Source organism: Anomalospiza imberbis, chromosome 2 (genome assembly GCF_031753505.1).
Source record: "Anomalospiza imberbis isolate Cuckoo-Finch-1a 21T00152 chromosome 2, ASM3175350v1, whole genome shotgun sequence".
Taxonomy (NCBI): domain Eukaryota; kingdom Metazoa; phylum Chordata; class Aves; order Passeriformes; family Viduidae; genus Anomalospiza; species Anomalospiza imberbis.
The window spans coordinates 84,599,124-84,612,372 of NC_089682.1; the positions used below are offsets into that span (position 1 = coordinate 84,599,124).

Genomic DNA, 13,249 nt, shown 5'->3' on the forward strand with positions numbered 1-13,249 from the left:
AAACTTTGATGCAGCAGCCTTCAGAAGGGGTAAAATAACATGAGGGATGAACCAAAGGATTTATTTAAGGCCTACTCACTGCACCATTCTTGTGGACATTAAAAGGGACCAGACAAGGAAGAGGACATGTTAGATGAATAGAGAGATAATTCTCAGTTGCTAAGCACAGAAGCAGCCGAGAAGTAATTTGCTACTGGTGGAGCATTAAATGCATGCTTATTTACAAATCTACACTGTTTTATGCATAGCAACAACTACTGCATGAATGACTATTTCATTTCTTATCTTGCTACTGCATATACTGAACTACTAGTAGACATTCAAAGTCAATTCAGGACTGCAAATTCAGTCTAATTTGAATTTGCCCCGAGTCTGTTCTACAATGCAAGGCAAGTACAGGGTGTCTTGAGATTACAACCAAATTGTCCAAGTTAATGCTTTGTACAAGACTTACATTGTAAACTACCTATTGCCCACCACCCCCACCTGAATTGCTATTTGAAAATACCTTGAAAGAGTTATCTGAAGCCTATCAAAGCTGAAACAAAGTAAGGATATCTAAATTTACTGGATGTGATTTGTTTAGACTCCAGGACTTATGCCTGAGGAACCTTTAAGGAATGAATTACACTAACAAGGCAAAAGACTAAATGATGTTAAAGCTCACTGTGTTCTACTCCATAGTTCAGTAAGCAAGGTTGCCTTCCTGAACTATAATGACAATTTAACTCAATCCTTAAATGCCTTCAGATTTGGTCCATTATTGTTTCTGTGGCATTACCCTCAAGTTGTAAAGCACAATACAACGATGCTTTTTACTCTGTCTCTTGTTCACTAAGGGTTAAGCAGTGTTGTAAGGCTGAGATCATTGGGCAGTGCGTTCAGTGCATTTCCTCTGCACATGCAAAGGATCAGCATTTCTCCAAGAGACTACAGCTGATCTTAAGGACAGTCTCTGAAAAACACATCAGCATTGTATCAGCTGGATCACCAAGGTAAAACAACATGAGTCAGCAGCACGTGTCCTGCAGCAATGAAGGTATATGAGGCTGTATTAGCAGAGAAGTACAGCCAATGGGCTGAGGAAGGTGATTATTCCCTGCTATTCAGTGGTAATAAGCTGGAATCTGGAATACCAAGTGCGGTTTTCTCTTCTCAGCCACCTTCTCCTCCTCCCAGTATAAAGCAGATGCCACAAAGACTGTTCCTGGGCTTAGGAAACACAAGGAGAAGCTAAGAGCACTAGAGTAGCCAGGGGTCACCACTACCTGAAGGATGCTGGCAGAGACCCTTAAATCAAACTCTTCCTGGAGGCGTGTTGCAAAAGCACAAGTGTTTGGACAATGCTCTCAGACACAAGCTGTGACTCCTGGGGTGTCCTGGGCAGTGGCAGGAGTTGGACTCTATGATCAAGAAAGGTCCCTTCCAACTCACCATATTCTATGATTTTGTGATGGGCATGCACTGCACCACTGGAAATTGTCTGTCCATAAAGATTAAAAAAAAAAGGTATCTTGACAAGGAGAGTGTTGTAGCACTGGCATACCCTGAGAGGCTGCAAAATTCTTAATCCTGTAGATCAGTAGTCTCCAAAGAGGGGTAAACACACCCCAGCACAAGTCAAACTCTTGGTGTGTGAGAAGAAAATATTTTTTGTCACTGAAAGGAAACCTCTTTTAAATATTTGTTTTCATCTCTATCTTATCCTTTTTTTTTTTTGCATATGCTTTATAGTATACATATACCAATATAATAGCATATGCATATAATTTAAAAGATTATATATATCGGAGATACATGCTTAATACATTCTTTACTTATGGGGGGCATGACCAAAAAATTTGGAGACCAGTGCTGTAGAAAATCAAAACCTGACCATGTAACGTCCTAACAAAGGGCTGAAGAAGGCACTCTCCAAAGACCCTATCAAGCAGAATTCTCCTATGAATTCCAGAATATTAGTCAAACAAAATACAACACATAATGCCAAAGTTGAATGACTCGCAGTAGATCGGAATCCAGAGAGAGGACCATAGCTTGCCTCTAAACTCTTAAAAGTTATCAAATTCTCAATTCAAATTTCAAAGCAACAATGACAATGCTAATCAAAACTCAAATTGGGACACCTAAGGCTCAAACTTTGGAAGACATATCCATAACAGATCTGCTTTATAATCTGGCCTTTCTCCTAAAAGAGGAAGACTGCATTAGAGGATAGTTACGAATTTAAAAGTTACACTTTCACATAAACATCCTGCATAAAAAGGCTTTCCAGTTCAGCTGGAATATAGGCACTAGCATGATAAATGTAGTTATAGCTAGTAACAGTGCTGTGTACAATAAAAACATATGGACCACTCTTTTCCTAGAGATTCACTGCTTCTGGTTATTGAATTTAATACAAAATATAATTAATTGATTTATTCTCAACTAGAGGACTTATAAGGCCACTCTCCACAGTGGTATCACTGGTGCCTACTGAAGGAGAAACTTGCATTGCTGTTTTTTTCCTCAGTTTTTATGATTTACAGAGTACTGGTTCTCTACCTACCTATGTATCATCGCAATGCTTACAGCAACTTAACATTCTAATTCTGTCAAATCTAGGGAACAACAGACACAAACTTTTATTATTCCAGAGAGCTGTTCAGAACAGCTGTGAATTCTACACAACACAAAGACAGAAGTTTAAGCAGGGACAAGACAAAAGCACCTAACACAAAAGAGTGCAGTGTAAGAAAATGTCTTAATGAAATCAATACTAAATGTTTCCAAACTGCATGTTACTTTTACACAAGTAGAAACAAACTCAGGGCTTTTCCATAATTTCTTTGTCAGTACTGCAGTTTCATACATGCTTCAAGCAGCATCATATTACAGCTGCCAATTCCAGGTTGCCGTAAGGTGTGTTTTCCCAGTGGGTTCACCATGGCAGAGCAGGTGTGCATTCCTTCTTCATCTGGGTCTTCATGCAGCTACAGTCCCCCAGGAACCACAGGCAAGGCCCATCCTCCAGTCAAGATAACTTCCAGTAAGAAATAAAAGCTTCTCTGAATAGGAGACAACACTTAGGTTTTGCCAAAGACCAAGGAATGAATTTACAGAACCTAAAAAACATAAAACCATCACTCAATCATAATGCATTAAATGCTTTGATTCTGCCTTCTCCAACATGGGGACAGCAGATGCACTTGAAAAACAAACATCTTTCAAATGGCTGAAGCAAAAAAGCCAATCTGTCAAATCGGCCATCCAGTTCAGAACTTATGAGACAAGAGTGGACAAACAGAAGTGCCCAAGATGTACAAATATGCTAAAATGTGGAAAATTCTAGCATATTCCAATGCAGCCCTAGGGTGAAGAGGAAAGAACAAAGATTATACAACAGATGTTAGTAATATCACTTAATGCACTACTGGAAAAAGCTCAGATAGAGTGATGCAGCTGGTGTAGAAACGTATTAGAATATAATTACCCAGAGATCCATAAGGTTGTAGCTGAGCTATTAAAGTTATGAAGCATGCTGAAGAGTTTTGTGTTTGTTTTTAAGAATCAGAACTGAGCAGAAGGATTTTAATTTCTCTTCTTCCCTGTACATTTACCACATTTTCCAAAGAATTTCAGACGTGGCAATTACAGTACACCAACTTCTCAAGTTCTGAACAAAATATTTCAATTAATATGCAATTTCATTTAAAATATACACTTTCTTCCTGATAAAGTATTTTTCCTGTTTCAGAAATGTTTTCCTGGGATACTTGATAAAATACTTTCCAACAGAACAGAGAAGGGTTATTTTTTGTTAGAAGAAGGGCATTGTGGGGAACATTTCTCTTTCACTAATTTGTCAACCTCCTTTTAAGTACAGTGAAAGTGAAATGGCTATTCCCTTCAGTGCTGGTCATAATACTAAAATCGCAGCTAGGCAACACAGGAAAATTATAAAAATAGTATTGTTTCATGAAGTAAATCAACAAAGTCAAAATCTGACAGTCACTTAACAGTGAAGATATGCTAAAGGTTTTAATAAGCACTGGAAGTTCCTATTAAAAAAAAATCTACAACATCTACCATCAATATGGAAATACTTCAAGTGTTGTCACAGACGCTCACTCAACATAATTCTCCAAGTCTGAGAAACACAATCAACAACTCTGTTCATAGTACTTTACCACCAGAAGATGAACACTAAAAGGTTGTAAAATTAATGCAGTACTCTTGTGAAGGAAACACTGACTGCTGAGCAAATGCAAGTGCACGTCAACAGCCAGACAGTTACCAGATCTGACTGACACCCAACAGTTACCACCTGATCTACGCGGAGCACAAATGGCCAAGCTCCACAACAGCAAACCTTAGCATTGTAGGAGTTTCGTGTGCTATAGTAAATTAATACTTATGTCAGGTTACCTTCATACTCCAGACTATAAACCACAATGATTTAGAAGCTGCTTCAAATGCAGTTCATGCATTCATGCCATGGGTACTATAACCTATATAAGAATGCATAGTAGATAATTGGAAATACCCCAGCTGTTCAAGTTTAATGCATTTGTATTCATAAGCCAGCAGTTTTTGAATCTGAGTCAAAGAGGCTAAGTTTTTAATAGTAGCTGATGTAGGAAACTAAACTTTTGAAGGTCAGAACTACATAGAGGAAAAACTAGACAGTTATAAACCAGTCATCCATAAAGGCACAATATGTTCATGGACACTTACTAGCTCAGCTTGCCCAGCACAAGTGCTGAACGCTTGACTGTACACAGCAAGACCAGTGTAACCGAAACTACCTCAAAACACCACATTCTGGTTTTAAATGTTGTTATTGTTGTTATTATTATGATATTTTAAAAACAGCCCCAATCCTTATCTGGACGAAGTACATGTAACTTGAATGCTGTTGCCCTATGAAGAATTCAGTATTTCCCACCTATTTGCCCATTCCTCTTATACCTCCAAAGAAGTCTAAGCTTTTAGTAAAGGGTAAGTGCAAACCTAACACAAATTGGAATTATCTGTTAATTTTATTTGGAACTACTTTGACAGTGTGCATTTTACAATCACAGAGCAAACTGTCAGCAGCAAGGTGCAAACCTATACCTAGTTTTCAGCAGGCACATTAATCCAATGCACTGACACAGACAGGGTGCAATACTGTGATCTCCTTTGTCTTGAAGAACATCTTCCATTTAGATACTCATGGGAATCATCCCCAAAAAGAAATGAGGAGAATGAACTGCATACTGTATTTTTGCACCACTTGTAAAAAATCTGCAATGCAATTCCACTTTATTTATGCTACACTGATCTAAACTATGTTTTGTTTTACACTTTTGTAACTCTCAAGAATTTCCTTAAATCCTCCTAGTTTTACTTTTATGCCAGTAAAATTAGATTCTTATAAGCTTCTGCCAGGACTGGATTTCCTTCAGTTTGTTTTCTGAAACTCACATGGCTTCAAAACCAACTTGGCCTTTCCCATTTAACTGTTACTTTTGCCTTCATTTCTGTTTAATAACATGCTTAGTTTTTGAGAAAACAAGCAAATTCAATGCCAAGAATCAAGCTACTTCCTCATTTGTCATTGACTCCCTTTTCTCAGAGGCTGTGAGTAGCAATGAGAAATTTCCAAAATATTTTTTCATATTATACCTTTAAGGCAAACTAAAAAAAATGTATATATTTTTATTAATAAAATAATATGACCTGCAACTGGTCAGTGAGATGAATTTATTGCAGAGACAGCTGCTGGCATTGGAGCTACAAAGAGTGCGTGACTCAAGCAGAATGAGCAGCTTTTAAAGAACTCTTATGAAACAGCTTTTTCCTGCTCATTCTGAAAAATGAAAACTCTGCTATCCAAATGTACAGTGATGTAGGATCAATGAGCCTACAAGTCTAAGAGACTTTAAAATTTCTCTCCACTGATTATTTTGGAAAAGCTGTAGCTCTCTGCTTCCATAAGGAACAGGACAACAACAGAACATGATAAATCAAGGCAGACATATGAAAACTACTTCCCAAGTGTAAAAATTCACCAAAAAAGGTCTCTAAAGGTCTTTTGAGGCCTAACAATCACACTTGAAGGGTGTTCCATTATCAAGAATTTGAACTCCTCAAAGTCAGTTGTGCTAAATCGTACTAGCAGATCCCACTTGCACCACTGCAAGCAACTGGTCAATATAGTTAAACTGTAGGACAGATGCAGTTTAAAATTAATCATATAAGAATTGGTCAGTTTTAACACAGAAGCTTCCTGACTGACTTCACACAAAAATGTGCAAATACACAAGTGAATGCAAAATGTAAGAATAAACAGAGAGGAAAGGCTTGTACCCCAAGAGCAGAACAGTCAATCACGATCTCAACTGAATGCAACTCTTGAAGTCCGAATGTGCTACTCATTCAAGAGTTCTCCAACGGAGGAGTATCTGCAACTACTGAAGGGGAAGACCAGCAAAACAGAGCAGGCTTCTCAGGTGATATTAGCAATCCTTTCTCCTAAGTTCCACACCATCCTCCTAGAAAAGTTTAGTTAATCAAAACACCATGGGACCAACCAGTTTGATTGCTCAATCAACTCAAGAGAACAAAGCTGCTCTTCGCTTCCTCTTTTACATATGAAGTTGCAACACTGAATAGCTGTTAATTTGTTACCAACAATACAGTCAAAAAGTCAGAAACTGATTTGTTTTGAGCCATATTGCCATGATGTACATACTTAAATGCACTGGGGTACTTTAAAGATGTATTACTTTATTTATGGTAACTTATCCTCACCATCCAAATGCTGCCACTGAGCAGAATGTACAGAAAAACGAATATTCTTAAATGAGGGCAGTCAAGTTATTAGCAAGCCTGAACAAATTAAAACAAAATACATTTCACCTGCATCTACAATTACTCATTGCCAACAGTCACTGCTTAATTCCACAGCTTCTTTTAATCCTAACTTCTTCGTACTTAATTTCAATATCTTCAAACCACTTTCATACTAGACTAAATGGGTAAATACTTGTCTTACAGTGTCATCCTCCCAATTTACATTTTTAATAGACTGTACAGGATTTGGAAAGGCATGGTAACTCTTGTGTTTTATGACATTTATTCTCACTGTGGAAAGTCTCCTAACAGTTTATCAATTAAGTATTTTGAAATATTACTGCATTGTTATAGTCACAGCTCTCCCTCATTGCCAAGACATTGCAAGTCACCAAAGTTTGTACTGAACCTTCTTATCCATTCCATTTTTGCTTACAGATTAGCTTCCAGCTACCTGCACACTTTTTGCAGACCATTACTACTTGATTTGCTATCCCTACCTAAAATGTGGTCTGCCAAAGTAAAATTACTCGACTTGCTGTTCTGTTGTCTCTATTTCCTTCTGTGAAGTTATCTAGTAGATACAATTCTTTCAGTTAAAAGGACAACAAACTACAAAAAACCAAAACCTTGCAGTTTAAAAACTGGAACTTAGAGAAGAAGGATTTATTTTATAATCAAAGGAGTAAGACCTGGTATGGAGTGTGCTAGGTTAGTGAGGGGAAATGGGACAACAGTGGGGCAGCAGCCCATGCCCATGCTTGTAGGATCCTGTATGCCACAGACATTGGGTCTATACAGTGAGGAAACTCAACCCCATTTACAAAGGAATATTTACACTTGTAAACTACAGAGCTTTTATACTTCTTACTGCTGGTAACAGTAAAGCTCAAGGTTTGCTAAGTTCTTTTTCACTTCAAGTTACTCAAAATCAAAAGCAAATAAGAACGGAGCATCACAGACTTAAATTCAACCAAGGTAAAAAAAAACCCAAAGCAGATTCAAAAAGAACTGTTATGCAGAAGGTAAAGTTAACATTCGTGCCCTGCATATTCCTCTTCACTTCCATTTACAGAATAAAGTTACTACCTATCCATACTTGTCACAGTAAATCCATTTGGACGTTATTGAAGACATTTATTACATCTTAAGAAAGTGCTGTGCTCCTTTTATTAATGGGTAATAAAAATTACCTCTACTGGTCAAACTGGGATTGCAAATTTGTAGGTAATTTAATTTTTGACAACTTGTTATGCACCAAGCCATTCAATATACAGTAAGGTACAATATTTTCTACTGTCTATAAATGCAGAATTTTGCAGTGTATCTTCTCACGTGTCTTAAAATGCTTTGGAACAACTCTGGCAGCAAAACTGGGGGGAGGTACAACATAGGCATATTCAGTGCTCCTGATTAACTTCTGTGGACTGGTGTTGGGGTGGTGTTTGGTGCCCAAGGTACTAAACCAAAAGAAAGGATACCAGTGTTAGCCTAAGTGATGTTTTGACTGCAGAACAGCATGAGCAGAAGGTCCACATATCCTGAAAAAGTAAAAACTTAAAGGGAGACAAAAATATAAATTCTGTTAAGAACGCTGGTAGATCTATTGGTAGGTCAGATGAGACCGAGACCAACAAATGTGCTTGCCTAGACGTAAACAGTGAAACGTTTCTTGGAGCCATGAACAAAGAGGGCTAAGCAGGTCCAGTCTAACTCAGTTTGAAATGTGCTGTGAAGACATCACAAATGAGCACGGTGCTGAATTTTTAATCAAGTATTTAGAAAACAAAAGGATATTTCATTCCTGAGCTACTGCATTTCTGAATACAAAAGCTTTCTAAAACAATACATTCAAGAAGAGTAATAACACAGTGCTCTACACAACTGTGCCATCAAGTGAAGACCAACAGTTTCTGCAGCATGTGTTGTAACCAAAGAGATTATCAGTACAACCAAAAAAAAGGTGCATAACCTAACAAGTGAGTATATCAAGAGTCCACCATGAAAGGAACAGCAAAAAATTCTATTTCATTATTGACAAAAGAGCACAGCAAACACTATTTGAATTTACATTTCATTAAAGTCAGTTCATCTATGACAGGTTAGCAAAAAGTCTGCAGATTTTCAGTGGTTACAGGCTCAAGAGTGTGTCAGCAGCTGGAATAGGACCAGATTCCTGGGGGGCAAACAAAATTACTTCAAAAATATTTGTTCCATCTGAAACCAAATGTAAATTATTTGGAACAATTAAAGATGACAACCCACAAGAAACATGTAATAGTATTAAGTGTTACAGACATTTCCTAAACATCCTGCTACCTCATCAGCCCCTAGGATGACAGTCCAAAATACCACTGGACATAAACACAACCATTAAACTTCATGAATAGAGAAGATTAAGAAAAAGGCTGATACTGTTTTTCTATTGACATCAAGAGAACATCAGCATTAAGGAAGCTCAAAGTTTACTGTATATGGCAAAGAACAAGCAAAAAACCAGTCCTTTCTGTAGCTCAGGAAACATTGGCCCCATGAGCAAAATAAACATTGTTCATGTTTGCTGAACAGAAAAAGCAGTGTACTCATTCCAAACTATTATCGCTTTCCTGAGATACAGACAGTATCTTTTAGTTAAACTAAAGACTTGACAGTCCAAGTCAAATCCATTTTTACTGAGACCTGGTCCTACAGGAAAAACATCAGCTCTCAATTTAACTCATGCACTCTAAATTGCTGTGTAATTAAATTTTACTACATATTGCCTGGGAATTTCCCCAAGCCTACAGTCTTAAAGAAATCAATGATAAAATATAGAAGGGTTATTGACACCTATAACAGAGAGAATCCAATTAATATTCTAGTTAACAGAAATGAACTGATGGAACATGACATTATCTGTAGACATTTGAGCAGAGATTGAATTACAAATCCCACAAGAATTAGACAGTGGAGGTGAAAAAAAGATACAAATTTGCTAGAAGAAGAAAAGAATTCCTGAGGTTCCAGAAGGCACTGACAAGGAACATCAATGGATTCAGACAACACTGTCTAGAAAGTAGGCCTGCATCCTCACAAAAACTTTCTTCTCTGGTATTTGTCTGTCTGGGAATGAACAAGTCTGCATGTCTGCCAGTTCAACCCAAAAACCGGGACGGGGCTGGGTTACAGGATTTGCCACTGACAGAGCCATCAATAGACAATCAGAACAGCAGCACACAACACCTTCCCAGCATTCAGTATTTCCAGAGACCAACACATGTACAACAGCATACACTATTGCAGAAGTGACCCGCCAGCAAGGAAAATTGTGGCATTGTCTAAAAGTATTTAGATGTTAAAACCATCTAGGAGAAAGTACTGACAAGGATGAAAAATTGAACCTCTCATCAAGTCAGGCTTTAAGAGTTTTTCTCAAGTCCTAAGACAGAACACTGCAGAAATATGTTCAATTAAGCAGTTAAAGCTGCAATAACAATTCTAAAGGATCTATTTGAGATCTTCAGCCAAAATGATCATCAGAATAACACTGAGCTAGATGATGGAGGTCCAAGTTCAAGTAAAATTAAATGGCCACGAGGCAAAGGTTAACAAAGAAAAGCATCCCAAGATCCACAGGACGCACAGCCCAAAGCAAATGACTTACTAGTCCAAATCATAATCCAAGTTTCTGCAGCTCCATTACATCACTGCCTATAAAAATATAAAGCTTTTGAGTTTTAAGTTCACAAACTAGTAGAAACTCCAACTTGAAAAAGGTAGAAATGCCATTAATGGACTGAAATCAGGTAACTAATGCTGGGAGTAATGACGTGACCCTCATGAAACTCATACACTCAGAGCTTGTCATACAGTAAAAAGCCTCAGAACAGCTCCATTTGCCCTGAGAAAAACCTGAGACACTCACCTAATTTTGTTTTAATATTATCATCTACAGTAATCAGCCTGTGACTCTGCTCAAAGCCGATTGCTCATCCCCCTGACCAAGTGAGCTAAGCAACAGATCACTGAGTCCTGGCCTTTCTGAGGACAAAGATCTCTGTCTCTCTTAACCCAGGCTTCATCTGCTAAAAATCAGTGTTCAGTGCCCCTATGGAACTCATATAGCACATCAACTTCACCAAACTCACCAGAAAAATCATTCTGACTTGCACAAACAACTCCCAGATTCAATGTATGTGTGTCAAGATGACTGGTGTACACAGAGTGAATCTAGATTCGATGCTGTGTCTTCAAACTTGAGCAGCACCCTTCTTGCTCCCTCATGCTCAGTAGAAACACTGGCTGTCAAGAACTCTATCTAATTTGCCAACATTGAGTGATAGAGATACTCAGCTACTTCTGACTTCCACATGTGTGTACAGCTTTCTCCCTACCTGACAGCTTGCTACTTCCCCATTCATCATGTGATTACATTTCACAATTATTTGAGACCATTTCCTTAAAAATCAAAAAACAGGCATAAAAATCCTCTTTGAATTTTAAGGACCACTGATTTGCTGTGACTCACACTATTTCACAACACAGAAAATAAACACATCTACGGATGCAGATTCACATCAGTTAAATTTCTACGCTGTATAAAGCAGAAAGTTTCCCATTGCCATAACAACAAAATAGCTTCTTTTAAGCAGAAAGCTTAGCAGGACTGGGACCTACAGCTTCTGAGACAGAAGCTGCCAAGTACTCAGCAGCAAAAAATCTAGAGATTTTAAGTCCCCTTGAAAATTCAAGGCATTTCTAATCAGGTATGTATTTGATTAAATGCAGACTGAAATTCTAAAAACAAAGAACATTTCACAGGAATAACTTTGTAACGTGAAATGTTCTAGAATAACACTTGACATGCAAGGTGGCTAATAAAATGCCTTTGACAGGGTTAAACAAATGACTAACACGTCTTAAGGTGCCATTTTTAACATTTTTCTCTTACCAAATACATTTTCTCTTGTTTCTGCTGCTTAATTTCTTTACTTCGCACAACAAAAATCACCAGAAAAGTTTCATTTTTGCTTTTAGATGGTTTCACTTTCTAAGTTGCCTGGAAGCAACGAAAAGTTTCTGTTTAGGTTGGGCGATATTCGGGGAGGGGGGAATCGGGAGTAAAACTGGCTGAAAGAATAAAGCCTCTGCTAGGAGCCGGCAAGATGATTACCGTGTTTTCGGGAAGACTGTTTTATCTACGTAGAGATGCTCAATCCCGTATGAGGGAACCTTTTACGGCTTAGGTGGAGGGCAGCAACAACAATAACAACAACAACAACGAGAAAGAGGCGTCGAGCACCACCACTGCCTTCTCCTCCCCGCCTGTCACAGCCGGCTCAGCTGTTCTGGTCGCGCTCCGCATCTGCTTCTTTCTCCGGCTCCACCACCGCCTCCTCCCGCGGCCGCCGCGCCGCAGCCCGGCGCTGACAGCGGGCGGATCCCCGCGCCCCGGCCGGCGGAGGCACCTCCGAGCGACGGAGAGGGGGGAGACACAAAGTTTCTTTCTCGGGGCTCCGTCGGAGGCGCCGGTTCCCGGTCCTCCCCGGCGGGGAGCGCCGCTCCTCAGGCACCGGGGCAGGCAGCGGCGCTGCCCCCGTCCCCTCGCACCCCTCTCGCCGCCCCGCGGAGGGGAAGGCGGCGGTTCGCCATCAGCGCCTACTCACCGCCATGGCCCCGCGGCTCTCCCGGCTAACGGTCCGCGCTCCGCCGCCAGCGGGCAGCGGCGCCGAGGCGGGGAGCGCCAGGGGGAGTTCCCGATGGCGCAGCTCGGGCAGGGGCGGCGCTTCCCCCACCCCTTTGCCCGCCCACTCGAGGTACCTGCCCTCCGGCCGCCGCCGCTCCCCCGCCTCCTCCTTCCCTGCCCGCAGCTGTCACTGCCCTCCGCTCCCGCCGCCGCCGCCGCCCCCGCCCCGCCGCCTCAGCGCTACCCGCCGCCTCGCCCGGCGGCGCGCGGCCGCCATCTTTGGGGAGGGCTGGGGGGGCCGCGAGGGAGCAGTTGGCTCTGGCGCGCAGTGCGCCTGCGCGGAGCGCTCCCGTGCGGGAGGGCGGGGGCGGTGGCCGGGGAGGGGCGGGACCAGAGCGTGTGGGCGTGGCTTGTGCGCGGCTGGGGCGTGGTCTGCGGGAGGGCGTGGCCGGCGGGGGGCGGGAAGGGTCCAGCGGGTCCGTGGGGTCGGGGGTCGGTCGTGCCGGGCCTTGCCCTTAGCCTGTACTGGCGTCTGGGGACGGGGCTTGCTTGTGTAAGCCCTGCTGAGAAGTAACAAAAACGTCTCTACATTATCAGCCCTCTGTTCAGCACCAACCCAAAACCCAGCCCCATACCAGCCACTGTTTAGAAAATTAACTCTACCCCAGCCACACCCAGCACATATTCCCCCCCTTATTCCATACTATTTATACCATGGCCAGACCTCAAACTATTCAATACAACTTCACTAGCCACCACCCT

The 13,249-nt window shown here is 40.9% G+C and overlaps 1 protein-coding gene across 6 annotated transcripts in view; it reads right to left on the minus strand.

Moving 5' to 3' along the window:
* Positions 1-12,784, minus strand: part of FNDC3A (fibronectin type III domain containing 3A) — a 111,188-nt gene extending 98,404 nt beyond the window's left edge. For 3 of the 6 annotated variants that reach the window (XM_068182157.1, XM_068182156.1, XM_068182147.1), the window contains exon 1: positions 12,622-12,784. The gene's annotated coding sequence lies outside the window, so the exon portion shown is untranslated. The other 3 variants (XM_068182158.1, XM_068182148.1, XM_068182155.1) reach the window with 2 other exon arrangements.
* Between the last annotated feature and the right edge of the window lie 465 nt (positions 12,785-13,249).